Source organism: Herpailurus yagouaroundi, unplaced genomic scaffold, assembly GCF_014898765.1.
Source record: "Herpailurus yagouaroundi ecotype Mexico unplaced genomic scaffold, PumYag 198, whole genome shotgun sequence".
In the NCBI taxonomy this organism is placed as follows: Eukaryota; Metazoa; Chordata; class Mammalia; order Carnivora; family Felidae; genus Herpailurus; species Herpailurus yagouaroundi.
The window spans coordinates 31,870,130-31,885,222 of record NW_024412429.1 but is presented as its reverse complement, the minus strand read 5'-3'; the positions used below and the strand labels follow the sequence as shown (position 1 = coordinate 31,885,222).

Genomic DNA, 15,093 nt, shown 5'->3' with positions numbered 1-15,093 from the left:
GTACCGAGTACCTGTAACACACTGGTTTAGGGTCTGGCTGGAAATTGATGGCTAGACTAATGTTATACACTAGATTTTCCTCATGTTGCTTGCTGTCTGGTATTATTTTAAATTGAAAGGAAACATTGTATGCACATGCATATCCTCTGATATCCTCCAAATATAATCTAAATGCCCAACAATTGAAATGGGAAAAAGAAATTTTAGCTTATCAATATCTTGTAAAACCATATAACCACTAGAATTAAGAATAAAGCAAAAAGAAAAATGCTTCTGGCATGGTATTTTGAATAACAAAAATAGGAAATGGTAATATGCCAAAAACAAATCTGTATGGATGAAGTCTAGAAGGGAATATTAGAGTGAGAGGATTAGGTGAATTCAGTATTTTATAGTATATTCCCCATTTTTGTGGCAATGCTTTCATATAGTAATTTGAAAGCATTAATAACAGATAAATAACATCTTGACATCATGGAACTTGCCGTGCCTGTGTCACATGATTCTTCTAAAAAATCTCATGTTTCCCAAACTGCATTTCATTCAGAATTCTGTATAGTTTTAAAAAACTGATATTTTAATTGTTTTTTTTTGGAAATTAATCTATGAGACTTTTTTTGCTACTTACATTAATCTAAGGATACTTTAATTCTCATATTTTTCTATTATACCTCTGCTTAATATGCTGGGTCAAATGAGTTTGAAAATGCCAAGTTAACAGATGTGGAAATCCTTTGAAACCTGTCAAATATGTTGTAAACACAAGATTTTATTAGTATAATGCGTAGTTCCTTCGATCATCTTCTTTTGTTTGTTTCCACTAAGAAGAGTCGTTTAATACAATTTTTAACTTGGAAAAATCTTTCTTCTGTTGCTTCTCTGTATGGGTAAGAAAGATGGACTTCTCCAAAGGAGAGTGTGAAGACACAGTTGGTTTATTGTGTTTAGAACAGATTTAAGGAATAGCTGATAAAGTAAGTCCTTATGTCATGAGAACCTTGAGCAGTGGGAGATGGCGCCCCAGGATGATCCACACACATCACACCCAGCGTGACCTTGCCTGAACCCACACACACGGGAAGGCCCTTTGGATACTTTTCTCCGGCAAAGACAGAACATCTGAAATTAGAAGGATACATGCAAGAGGGGGCTGTGTTGGAGTTGCGCGTCCCACTGGCCAGCAACTGAGAAAGGGAGATGGGCATTTCAGTTCAAGACATGATAGTCTGTTTTCTATATTCTGTTTTCTATATTCTGTTCATTTTGCTACTTCTTTTCCTCTACGAGAATGGCAGTAACCAATGGAGGCTGTAAATTACTCAGGAAGTGGGGAGCTGTGTCCCACTGGGCAGCTGGGATGGCGGGAGGGGAACCCCCAGGGCAGCACTAACCAGGAGAGGTATGCAGGCTGAGATGTGCACCTGGAAGAGGAAAAAGGAGAACTGAACACATAAGAGACAGTGTGATTCCCCCTATTCCAATCACAGTTGTTGTGTCCTGTCCTTGTCTGGTTGTGGCAGCTCGACCCACTGAATGATATTGAAGAAAAGTAGGCAATTTTGTCTTGATTTGAGTTTCAAGTGAACGCTTTAAATATCTTACCAAGTTGTGTGATGTTTGCAAGTGTTTTGTATTCTTTTGTCATGTGGAAGTCGCCTTCCACTCGTTTTTACCGAGAATTTTGATAACGAATGAAGTTTGGGTTATATCGAGAGCTTTTCTTGCCTCTGAGATAATTATATGATACTTTGTCTTTTTAATCTGTGAATATGTAAATTTTTTTCCCTGAAATATATTGCGTAATATTTCAGGCATACAAACAAATATAACAATGTGTGGCCACTACCTAGCATAAGAGTACAAATTTAACATTAGGAGTGAAGCCGCCATATCCCTCTACATGATTGAATTTTCCTCTTCCTTAGTGATAGTTGCTACCCTCATTTTGAGATTTATCATTTCCAACCATTTCTTCACACTTTTATTAACTAGAATATATTCACCTACACGATACAGGTTTCACATGTTTTTATGCTTTATAAGTAGCGCCAGGCTGGATGTATTCCTCTGCAACTCACAATTTTCAGTCAACGTTATATTTTTAATTTCATTCATTCATTCACTTTCACTGCTGTATCGTAAGTCATTAAATCACAATTACTGTTCATTCTTATGTTGTTTAGCATTGAGATAAATCTTCCCATTTTGGAAATGTTTCCCATTTTCAGGGCATCTGGGTGGCTCAGATAATTAAGCATTCAACTCTTGATCTCAGCTGAGGGTTATGAGTTCAAGCCCCATTTTGGGCTCTGTGCTGGGTGTGAAGATTACTTAGAAAAAGATGTCTCCCGTTTTCTTTTAATATAAACATTGCTGTTTAGAATTTTGTATTTTATTTTATTTTTTTTTAATTATTTTTTTTTTCAACGTTTATTTATTTTTGGGACAGAGAGAGACAGAGCATGAACGGGGGAGGGGCAGAGAGAGAGGGAGACACAGAATCGGAAACAGGCTCCAGGCTCTGAGCCATCAGCCCAGAGCCCGACGCGGGGCTCGAACTCCCGGACCGCGAGATCGTGACCTGGCTGAAGTCGGACGCTTAACCAACTGCGCCACCCAGGCGCCCCAAGAATTTTGTATTTTATTTATGTACATGAGTCAGAATTTTTCTGGGGATATAGACACGTGGAATTTCTGAGTCCTAAGGTATATGTATTTTACCAGACCTCTACGAAATTGTTTTAACAGGTCACATTTCAAGCACGAGTATATAGTTTTAATGTTGTTCAGCACCTTCCATGACAATAAATATCGAGTTTTTCCCCCCAATCCAATGACCGTGCAGTTGCGTATCTCGTTGGCTTTTTTACATATCCCAGTTTTCCAGTGAGTATCTTTCCATTTGTTTTTTTTTTTAATTTTTTTTTCAATGTTTTTATTTATTTTTGGGACAGAGAGAGACAGAGCATGAACGGGGGAGGGGCAGAGAGAGAGGGAGACACAGAATCGGAAACAGGCTCCAGGCTCTGAGCCATCAGCCCAGAGCCCGACGCGGGGCTCGAACTCACGGACCGCGAGATCGTGACCTGGCTGAAGTCGGACGCTTAACCGACTGCGCCACCCAGGCGCCCCTCCATTTGTTTACTAGTCATTTACTGCCCTCTTCCTTCAATATACTGGTCATGTTCTGTTGTCTATCATAAATAGACATATTTTATTTGTCTACCAGATTGTCCTCTATTGGCTGATTTTTAAGAGTTACTTATGCGTTCCATTTTAAATCCCTTGTTGTGTACATGCACTAACAGTACCTTTTTTTCTTTTTGTGGTTTATATTTTTTCCCTATTTATAGGGTCTTGTGTAACACAGAAAATTTAAGTTTTGATATGATCAGTTTTACCTTTTTTAATAATTTGTGCTTATTGGGTGTTTTTAGAAAAACATTTACATCCTATAATTGCAAACACATTCTCATATACTTGCTTTAAAATTTTCATTTTTTCTTTTTATGTTAGATCTTCAGTATACCTGCAATTGTGTGTGTGTGTGTGTGTGTGTGTGTGTGTGTGCGTGTGAGAGAGAATAGAGTGACAGAGAGATTATTTTAATTTCTTTTCCTTCTGCAACAATTATGTCAGCACAGTTTCTTGAATAATCATCTTTTTCCACTCCTATGCAACGGTAGCTCACCGTAGCTTGATATTGTCCATATTCTTATTTTAGTTATTCTAATAGATGTGTAATGTTATTTCATTATCTTAATTTGTATTTCTCTAATGGTTAATGATGCATAACATATTTCATGTGCCTACGATTTTATTTATTATTTATTTATTTATTTATTTATTCAACCACCATTTTTTTTTTTTTTTAAAGTAGGCTTCACTCTCTGACCTCAGCTGTAGCAATCTCTTACTTGACACATCCCCAAAGGCAAGGGAATTAAAAGCAAAAATGAACTACTGGGACCTTATGAAGATAAAAAGCTTCTACACAGCAAAGGAAACAACCAACAAAACTAAAAGGCAACCAACAGAATGGGAAAAGATGCAAATGACATATCGGACAAAGGGCTAGTATCCAAAATCTATAAAGAGCTCACCAAACTCCACACCCGGAAAACAAATAACCCAGTGAAGAAATGAGCAGGAAACATGAATAGACACTTCTCTAAAGAAGACATCCAGATGGCCAACAGGCACATGAAAAGATGTTCAACGTCGCTCCTCATCAGGGAAATACAAATCAAAACCACACTCAGATATCACCTCACGCCAGTCAGAGTGGCCAAAATGAACAAATCAGGAGACTATACATGCTGGCGAGGTTGTGGAGAAACGGGACCCCTCTTGCACTGTTGGTGGGAATGCAAATTGGTGCAGCCACTCTGGAAAACAGTGTGGAGGTTCCTCAAAAAATTAAAAATAGACCCACCCTATGACCCAGCAAGAGCACTGCTAGGAATTTACCCAAGGGATACAGGAGTACTGATGCATAGGGGCATTTGTACCCCAATGTTTATAGCAGCACTCTCAACAATAGCCGAATTATGGAAAGAGCCTAAATGTCCATCAACTGATGAATGGATAAAGAAATTGTGGTTTATATACACAATGGAGTACTACGTGGCAATGAGAAAGAGTGAAATATGGCCCTTTGTAGCAACGTGGATGGAACTGGAGAGTGTTATGCTAAGTGAAATAAGTCATACAGAGAAAGACAGATACCGTATGTTTTCACTCTTATGTGGATCCTGAGAAACTTAACAGAAACCCATGGGGGAGGGGAAGGAAAAAAAAAAAAGAGGTTAGAGTGGGAGAGAGCCAAAGCAAAAGAGACTCTTAAAAACTGAGAACAAGCTGAGGGTTGATAGGGGGTGAGAGGGCGGGGAGGGTGGGTGATGGGTATTGAAGAGGGCACCTTTTGGCATGAGCACTGGGCGTTGTATGGAAACCAATTTGACAATAAATTTCGTATATTGAAGAAAAAAAAAGTAGGCTTCACATCCAATGCAGGGCTTGAATTCACAACCCAGAGATCAAGTCCTGAATGGACATCACGAGTCGGACACTCAACCTGTTGGTGCCACCCAGGCGACCCTACATTGCCATTTTAGAAACTTATTTAAGAAAGTATCTGTTCATGTCTTTGCTGTTTAATTGGCTTGTTTAATTTCTTTTTTATTGAATTTTGAGAGTTTTTTAATAAACTGGAGAAAAGTCATTTGTAGATATGTGATTTTCAAATAAGAAAATAGTAGATATAAATCCAAAATAATTAAATGATAGCTATAAATCTGAATATATCCATATTGCATTAACTATGCATATATATGTATATATATATATATAGAGAGAGAGAGAGAGAGAGAGAGAGAGATACATATATATATACCCTCTCTAGTCAATAGATATAACAGGAAATGGATCGCCTGGGTGGCTCAGTCAATTAAGCATTCAAGTCTTGATTTTGGCTCAGGTCACAATCCCAGACTCCTGGAATGGAGTCCTGCATGGGCCTCTGCACTGACAGCGTGAAGCCTGCTTGAGATTCTCTCTCTCTCCCTCTCTCTGCCCTTCCCCGCTCATGCTTTCTGTCTCAAAATAAATGAATAAACTTAAAAAAAATAGATATAACAGGAAATCAAATAAAGAAAATCAATGAAGTCAAAAAATGTTTCCTTTAAAAGATCAGGATGATGGATAAACATGTCGCTAAACTGACAAAGAAAATAAAAGAGAAAACACAAATTTCCCACCCCCAGAATGAATGAGGATGTGTCTCCACAGACACTGTGGTTAGTAAAAGAATAATAAAGGTATGTTACCAACAACCCTGAACGATGTTAAAATAAAATAGAATGGAGACCAGGTTTGACAATCCCTCAAGCAGACAAAACCATTTAAGCCATGTAAGAAAAACTTAATCCAGCTTATTTCATGAACATAAGAGCAATTTACCTTAGATTGTTTCTTGTAAATGTCATAAAAGAAACTTAAGTTGTTATCCTAAAATGATGCAAGATAATCAGCATTAGGCAACCCCCTGCCATCTGGAACCCCCTGGTGTAATAACCAGTCATTGTAGAGTTTAAACAGCTTCCTCATTTTTCACTTTGTAAGCCACCCAGTATAATCATGCCTCTAAGCTTCATGTTCGTTTTGGATTTGAAGTATCTCTGCTCACAACTGGTTTATTTCTTGCTTAATAAATTATTCATATCAAAAGCAAAGCTCTCTAAATCTTCTTCTGACAATACATAAATTCAACAACTTAGAGAAAGGAAACAAGTTTCTTGGAAACTACCACAACTCAACCCAGATAAAATCACTTGAATAATCTACTACTATTAAATTGAGTTAATAGTCAAAAACTTTCTGAAAAAGACATCTCCTGGTCTCGATGCTTTCCCTGGTACCTTCTAACATTTATGAAAAAAAAAATACATCAGTCTTTCATATCTCTTCCAGGATATAGACGTAAGCTTCACATTATGCACAAATTAATGCATAATGAATCATAGATTTAAATGTACAACAAGAAACTATAAAGCTTTAGTTTTAGTTTTCACTTAACCATTACTGGAAGTCCTTTCCTGAAAGTCACTTCTTTTTGAACCCATTTCTTTACCTATAAATTGGAAGACTAGTATCTCATTAATCAGTACCCAGAAAAGTGTTGCAAATATCAAAAGAAAAAAGGCATATGCAAACTATTATTATTATTCTACAATAATATTTCTCTAATCTTCGATCAGATAATACCCACCATTCAGATATCAATAAAGAAGATATTTCATGCGGTGGTGAGTTCTTGAGAAATATCACGATTCAGAGAAAGCAAGCTGCCAGATCTAGATTGCTAAGTTAAGTTTAATAAATAACTCTGTGTTTAGAGCAAATTGTTCTCAGTTTGTGCTTAATAAAATGAAGTTTATTTTCTTTTATATTTTATTATTATTGTGTATACCCTTATTAGTGCACCCTTTTAAGGGGAATATTATTGTTGTGTGCAAGATTTATTACTATGGTCTATGTTTTTAGAACTTGTTCTTTAGTAAATTTAAAGAAGGAGGCATATAGCAGTGGAAAAATTTCTAAGTGTCTAGAAAGCTGTCGTTTATTGGGGAAGCAAGAGAATCTAGTTAAAAGATACAGGAGAGAAGTGTGAAGGACAATGTCCTGCCAGTAAATTTGATGACTCAGATTAAATGTACAGGTCTAGTGACTCAGGAGTATAGGTTGCATGGTCCCTTTAAAACAATAAGCTTAGAGTATTCTAGAATGCCTTTCCTTTGGTTATGAATAGAACCACAAGGCAAGTTCATCAGAAAACTAGGTCAGTAACCAGACGATGAAGTGTGAGTGGGAAGCTCGTGGGAATGATGGACAATGGGGCATGGGAGGTTTGCCAAAGCCAGATTTCATCACCCTTTTCATTCCTAAAAGGGAATTTCTGAGAACTCAGAAGATTATGCCTTGGGTTATACTTTCAAGAGCACAGGTCAAGGATGAGAGTGTTCTCTGTGAGTGAACAGGAGAAAAGAGTGAACTATTTGCCAGTAGAGCAATACTCATCTAAAATAACTTAAAGGAAAAAAATTACCCCCAAATTAGAGAATATCTTAGACTCTATAACAAAAGTATAGCATATCAAAATTTGTAACATACACATAAAGTGATGTTTATTTTACATGCTTAGAGTAGAGGGGAAAAAGTTTAAAATCAATTATCTAAGCTTTTACCTTAAGAACCTAGAAAAAAGAAGAGCAAATGAAATCCAAAGTTAGTAGAAGAAGGGACATAATAAAGGGCAGAAATCAATGAAATCGAAAACAAGCAATAGAGAAAACTAAAAAAACCAAAATTGTGCTTTTGAAAAATGAGCAAATTTAATGAATTCCTAGTGAGAGAATTACCGATATTGGGAATGAAAGAACAGACATCCCTATGGATCCTATGAAAATTGACTTTCACTGCCAGGAAGATGGAGTAAATGTACATTTCCCTATTTCTCCCACTCAGTAGAACAAAAACACCTGAAAATAATACGTAAAAAAAACATAAGAAGATTCTTTCTTTTTTAATATGAAATTTACTGTCAAATTGGTTTCCATACAACACCCAGTGCTCATCCCAACAGGTGCCCTCTTCTATGCCCATCACCCACTTTCCCCTCCCTCCCACCTCCCATCAACCCTCAGTTTATTTTCAGTTTTTAAGAGTCTCTTATGGTACGGAGGCAAACCATAAGAAGATTCTGAAAGAAGTAGGCAGATCAGTTACACAGACCTCAAGACCTGAAGTCTGAGGTGGTGAGTTTGTGGACTTTCTTTCTGCCTGTTAGTTTCCAGACACGGTGCTGGAGAAGCCACTGATGCCAATGGACACAAACTCAAACAAATCTCCAACAGAACCTGCTCTCCCTAGTCCAACGTCCAGGCAAAGGGTGGTCTAGCAAGACAAGTGTTTTAGAAAGTAACTGCTCTACTGTGTCTAAACACCACACGCACACACGCACACACACACACACGATAGCCAAGGTGAACCTGTGCTTCCCACCTTTGCCAACTGAGTAGGGAACTGGGACTTTCATCCTTGCTGGACGGTAATAAAGCCTCTCCTCACTGCCATGTCACTGGAGACCACATGAGAGGCAGGAACTTCCATATCTAAAAGGCATTCATAAAGTGCCCATCGTACGTCCCGCTGGGGTGATGACAGAGGAGACATAGTGGAGAAGTGACTGTATCGAGGTTAAACTCCCCCACCTCTTCGTATGTCACTGACATGAGGAGCAGTGACAAGACATTCAAGATGGAAGAGCCAGTAGAGACCTAGTGGAGAGCAGGAACTTCCACCCCACTCAGCGGTAACAAGAACCCCCCCCCCCCACACACACACACATGCTCGCGCTTTGGGTGTCAAGAGATGCTAAGTAGAGAACCTGAACTTCTACCCCCACCTGGCAGGAATTAGGTGGTGTCCCCTATCAGAGAGGTACCAGAAGAAAGTTTCAATAAGATTCAGAGTCTCATAACATAATAACTAAAATGTCTGGATTTCAACAAAAAGTCCCTTGTCATATCAAGAACTAGTAAGATCTCAAATTGAATGAAAAATACAATCTGTATATACCAACATTGAAGAGACAGAGATGCTAGAATTATCTGGCAAAGACTCTAAAGCATCCATCATAAACATCATAAAATCACTCCAATGAGCAATTAGAAACATGCTTGAAACCAATGGGGAGGAAAAAAAAAGCGAAAGAAGGAAAGCATCAGCAAAAAATAAAAGAAAATAAAAGAAATCAAAAGTCTAAGCGGAGAATTAGAAGATATAAAGAACTCTATAGAAATTTTTGAAATAAAAATATAATGGAAAAGTCAATCCCAAAAGATTGCATTGGTATGATTCCATTTATATAACATTCTTAAAATGAGAAAACTATGGAAATGGAGAACAAGTTAGTGCTTGACAGAGTTTAAGTGGGGAGAGGTGGGTAAGTGTGTCTATAAAAGAACAACATGAGGGATCCTTGAGGTGATGGAAATGCTCTGTGTCTGGACTCCATCAATATCAGTATCCTGGTTATACCATATAGTACTTTTCCAAGGACTCTATATTGGGGGAAATTGGATAAAGAATACAGGGGCTCTCTGTATACTTTCTTACAATGACATGTGAAGCTAGTTACCTGAAAATAAACACATTAATTGAAAAAAACAAGGCATTAAAGCTAACAAAATATCAATTGTTAAGTGCAGTAAAATGATATCATGAACAACTTCATACCAGTAAATTTAATTAGGTATAATGAACAAATTCCTATAAAAACAAAATTTACCATACCTGACACAAGAAGATGCAGAAAATCTAAATAGCCCCCAATTTAAAAAAAAAATTATAATGAAAAATTTTTCCACAAAGAAAATTCTACAGTCAGTTGGATTTTTGGGTTAGTTTAGTGAAACATGTGGGGAATACCAATGTTACACGGAGCTCTTTCAGAAGATAAAGTAGGAAGAAACCCTTCCTAACCCAGTTTATGATGTCAGCATAACTGTGATATCAGAGTCCAATAGGAATATTACAAGAAACAAAAATTAGCAAGTTGAATCCAGTAATATCTGAAAGGACAATGCATAGTAACCAACTGGAGTTGATTCCAGAAATGTAAGATCATTATAATACCCCTTTAATACTTAAACACAGGCACCTCTGTGGTTGAAACCTGATTCTGTGCATGCTTCAGTAGGATGTTGGGAACTGGGATTGTATTTCTAGTAGGTCGAGACCTGCATCCATAAGTCTTTGAAGAAGGTAGAGGAGGAAGATAGAGGTCTTTTATGGGAAGCCAGTTTGCCTTGGGGCAGTCGTGAAATAACATCAATTTTTGGAGTCATTTACCCTGATTTTTGAGAGTGCTAAGATGAAGTTTTCAAATACATCATATTTTGGGTGTTGTCAGCTTCTTCTCTTCCTATACATAGGTTAGCCAAGTTCACTGTTTAAAGCAATGTGACTGTTTCACTTATCAACTTGTTTCTAGTTCCTTCTGGTAGGGTTTTTGCCCATTACCTCAACCTGTGCTCCACTTTCCTATGGCATGCAAAGCCAACTGCTACTTGGTAAGTTGGAGCCATCCTCTCTGAAATACAGCCTAGAGGGGAAATCTCAGAGTCCCTAGTTAAAACACCATCAGATGCTACAAACAGCAAGGAGGTGGAGGCTTTTATAAGAATTGCCAAGGCTTTATTGTTGCAATTCCAGGCTCTCTCCCTCTGCTGTTTCATCCCAGGATTCAGGTATATCTGGGGAGTTGGGGCCTGAGGGATAGGGAACTCTTATGGGCAAGAATTCATTCTAAGGAAAGAGGAGTTGAGGAGGAGAGTAGAAGCTGGAATATTTTATATTAATCCCTAAGAAGATCCCTCTGTCCATAATAGGCCCAGGCTACCCTAGAGAAATTTCAAATGGGCCAAAGCTCCTACAATTCTCTAGCTGGAGACAGTTTGGAAAAAATCTTTTTATAGATTTGGAACTAAAGCTCATGAGTCAGTGAGCAGAGTCCATTTGTATTCCCAAAAGTTCCTAGCCCACTGCCTTGCTCGCGTTGGTAAATCAGTAGCTATTTATTGATTAAGGGTATATTTTCTTGCTCTACAAACCAGGGGAGTGGACTATGATCCTGGCATTATGGAGAAACTGCAAGAATGTGCTGTAAGCCACTGAGCCTCCAGTCTGGGAAAGAAGCTAACAACTAAACTAGAGGGGCTATTTGGAAACAATAACTAAATTATTTTGGCTAAGGATCAATTGGGTAAATGCCAAATGGACTAGGATACTGGTGATCGTGAATAGAACTATGGGCTAAATTCCATGAGAAGAAATGAGGTTGTTTTGAAAAAACGACAGGAAAAGCTAAACAACTTGGTAGCTAAAATGCAAGCAAAATATGCTGTTTTGCTACACAAGAGGTTTTGCTGAGAATTTCTCGTTCATTCCCATTCACATAATAAACACTGATGTTTATTTTGAATGGTATGGATAACATGATGAGTGCTCATTTGGTAGTCAATTTGTGTAGCTAAATACAAGGTGTCTCAATAAAGTTTAAATGCACAATTTAGCATTTTTCCATAGTCAGTTATGTTTTTAGTTGTGAAATATTTAATTTTTCTGATAACCAAAACTTTACGGTTTCCTATGGGTAGGTGAATGCAATTGTATAGTGGGTATTATGGAGCTCTGACAGGTGACTTATCCTGCCTTTGAAATTTTTCCAGGGGCACCTGGGTGGCTCAGTTGATTAAGCGTCTGACTCTTGATTTGGGTGTAGGTCATGATCTCACGGTTCATGAGTTTGAGCCCTATGTTGGGCTCTGAGCTGACAGTGCAGAGCCTACTTGGGATTCTCTCTGCCCTCTCTCTGCTCCTTCCCCACTTGTTCTCCCTCTCTCTCAAAATAAGTAAGTAAGAATTAATACAAAAACAAGTTTCCCCAGAATTCCTGAAGTGCTGGGTGTCAATTCTATGTACTTGCCTGTAAGACTTTCTCAATAGAGGGATTAAGTCTTCAGAACACAAAATGCCAAGACAAAAGCTGCAGGATGAGAATGCCAAAAACCAAATGGAAAAATAGAGATAAGAAAAATATGAAGAATTCCACTTTAAAACAATGGTTCTTTTTAATTGGCTGTAACTCTCAAGTTACTATCTTTTCCCTGAACTATTGCAATTGCCTTTTTTTTTTTTTTTTTACTGTTCTTTCTGTTTCCAGTTTTCACTCACTCTGATCTCTCATACATTTTACCCTCAAATTATCTTTCTGAAGTTCAATTCTGACTGTATCACTCCTCAGCTCATCAGCCTTCAATGACTCCTCATTCTCTGAACAAGGAAGTCCGAACTCGAGCGGAGCATCTGCTCTCCAAACTAGCTTTCCCATTCTGCCTTCCATTATGGTCTTTATAGTTCAATTTCCTTTATGGCCCTTGGAGTCTGGTCAACTGGAAATACTCTTGCTTTATATGTGTACCCTGGGTATTCCTACCTCTACCTATTTGGTTCCTTTGTTTCCAATACTAGAAATGTTTGTGTATTTAAGTTCTACCTAACTTTACAAACCTAGTTCACACAGCAGCTGTTAGAGATTGAACCGTGTACCCTCAAAATTCATATTAAAATTTTTTTAATATTTATTTTTGAGAGAGAAAGACAGAGGGAGAAAGCGTGAGCTGAGGAGGAGCAGAGAGAGAGGGAGACACAGAATCTGAAGCAGGCTCCAGGCTTTGAGTTGTCAGCACAGAGCCTGATGCGGGGCTCAAACCCACAAACCGTGAGAGCATGACCTGAGCCAAAGTCAGAGGCTTAACTGACTGAGCCACCCAGGCACCCCTCAAAATTCATATTTGAAAGGCATACCCCACAGTGTGACTTTATTTGGTGAAAGGGCCTTTCGGGAGGTCATTAAGGGTAAATGAGGTCATAAGGGTAGGGCTGTAATCCTATAGGAGTGATGGCCTTATAAGAAGAGGAGACCAGAGATCTCTTTTTCAGCACACAGAGGACACACGGAGGGAAGAGCCATGAAGAGAGTCCTCACCCGAAATCAACTCTGATACCACCTTGATCATGGAGCTCCAGCCTCCAGAACTATAATGAAATGAATTTCTGCTCTTTAATTCTCTCAGTGTGTGCTATTTTGTTATGGCAGACTGAGGGACTAACATGCCACCTCCTCTGATCAAATCCTCTCTAATCATTACCATTTCCCCATCCTCTAGTCTCATGACATTTTATTTGCGTCTATATAATAGCTCACTTCCCAGCATTAATTACAGGAATTTAATGTATCAGTTACTATTAGGCTTAAGACAGAATTTAATTGTTCTCTAATGTAAAAGCAATGGGCTCTACACCCAGTTTAGATCTGCTATGTAGACCCCTTACTGAAAAAAGACCCAGTCTCGTTCTGTCTTTTGATTTGTCCAGTCCAGTATTTCCATCCAGAAGGTCACCTGATTGTTCAAGATAGCTGCTAAAGCCATATGTGTTCTAGGAAGCAAGACAGTGGAAAGGCCACAAGGGAAAGGGCAGAGGGTCCACCTCTCAGCTCCCTGGAGGAAGCCTTCCCAGAAATCCCAAACAGCACTCAGTTTACATTTTACTAACCAGATTCTAATTATATGTAACACTTCCTTATAAGGTGTGTGTAGCCCATTAGATGAATGATAAGGAGATACTGAACAGTAAATAGCAGTCTCTGGCATTCTTCATATTCATTTTATCACCTCTTGTAGACCGTAATTTCCTTAAGAGCATGTTAATTATATGTGTGCAGCCTCAATAGTATGTAGTACTAAGATCTGCAAATATAGGACACTCAAAACTATTTGTTAAATGAATGAACTAATCAATATTAATTTACTTGAATTGCACACAAAGACCATGTAGGTAGTAGGGAAATCTTTCCTATTTCCTGTTACCTGCAGGGCACCTGAGGGTTTTTTCATGGTAACACTGTCGTTATGCTCTAAATGTTATAGTTTACACCATATTGTCTCAAGATTGAGGTTTCTACTCATTTTTTATAAGGGTCAGATAGCTTATCCGTCAACGCTTTTCCAAAGGCAGCACATTTTTGATGTGAAAATATTTCCATTTCTTTTTGCCCCCAAAAGATCCTAAGAGCATTTTTTTTTCCTTTTAAACAAAGGAAATAACTGTATACTTCCAGGAGAGGAGATGGCGTCTCTACACCTTTCTATCCTAAATTTGATGACTTCAGCACCATCACATAATCAGCCTTCATCTTTTCCCATGGACAGTGGTGAGTTGGAATGGATAAGATGCCACATCATTTTGTTTTCTTTCAAAACCTATTTTCTTCTTTCAGGATGGTGCCAAGTGCATCATTTAAGTTCTTCTTAAATTTTCTACCATCTCTTCTACTTTTTTTTTTCCTTTCCTTTTCCTTGTCCTACTCCCTCATACTCTAAACCAGCATTAAACATCACAAAGGACGATGAAGGATGCATGAGATAAATGTAGGTGATGGGACAGAGATATGGGAGGGGTAAAGTCCCACTCTCTCAATCCTTGCTTTTGTGTCCCAACTTGTGGAGGTACAGGGGACATCTAGCAGAGGTGAATTCAGAGATGGAACTAGGTGGCCATTCTTTGCTACCTCCTTTCCAGTGTCACATTGGACTGAGCCAGGGGAAGCCTGGTTAAGTTGTTGTCCTAATGTGAAAATGTTAGGCTCCCTTTAGGCCCTTCTAACCCATTATTCTGCTCACAAGAATCCAAGTTTCTACTGGAATTTTCTCTGAAAGGCATTTCTTGAAACAGAACACTACCCTGGTCTTACTCCACTGTGTCATACCCCTGTGAGCGCAATCAGCATAGAAGTATTCATACTTAGCAAGGGATCTTTGCCAAATCTAGCAGGAACACATAGAGAAATAGAGGCATCTCTGTTTGTTTATTCTAACTCCTCTTTTCTCCAATATATCCAATCAGATGGACGGTAAATAACATACGTTGTTAATAACATAGTAAGAGCCACGATTATGCCCATTTCCC

General features: G+C 38.3%; 1 long non-coding RNA gene across 1 annotated transcript; it reads left to right on the top strand.

Annotated features, from left to right (window-relative positions):
- Positions 1 to 10,104: 10,104 nt before the first annotated feature.
- On the top strand, positions 10,105 to 13,190 carry LOC121013286 (uncharacterized). The gene is made up of 2 exons (XR_005782619.1): positions 10,105 to 10,179; positions 13,066 to 13,190. It is a non-coding gene; the product is annotated as an uncharacterized LOC121013286 (long non-coding RNA).
- The last annotated feature ends 1,903 nt before the right edge of the window (positions 13,191 to 15,093 follow it).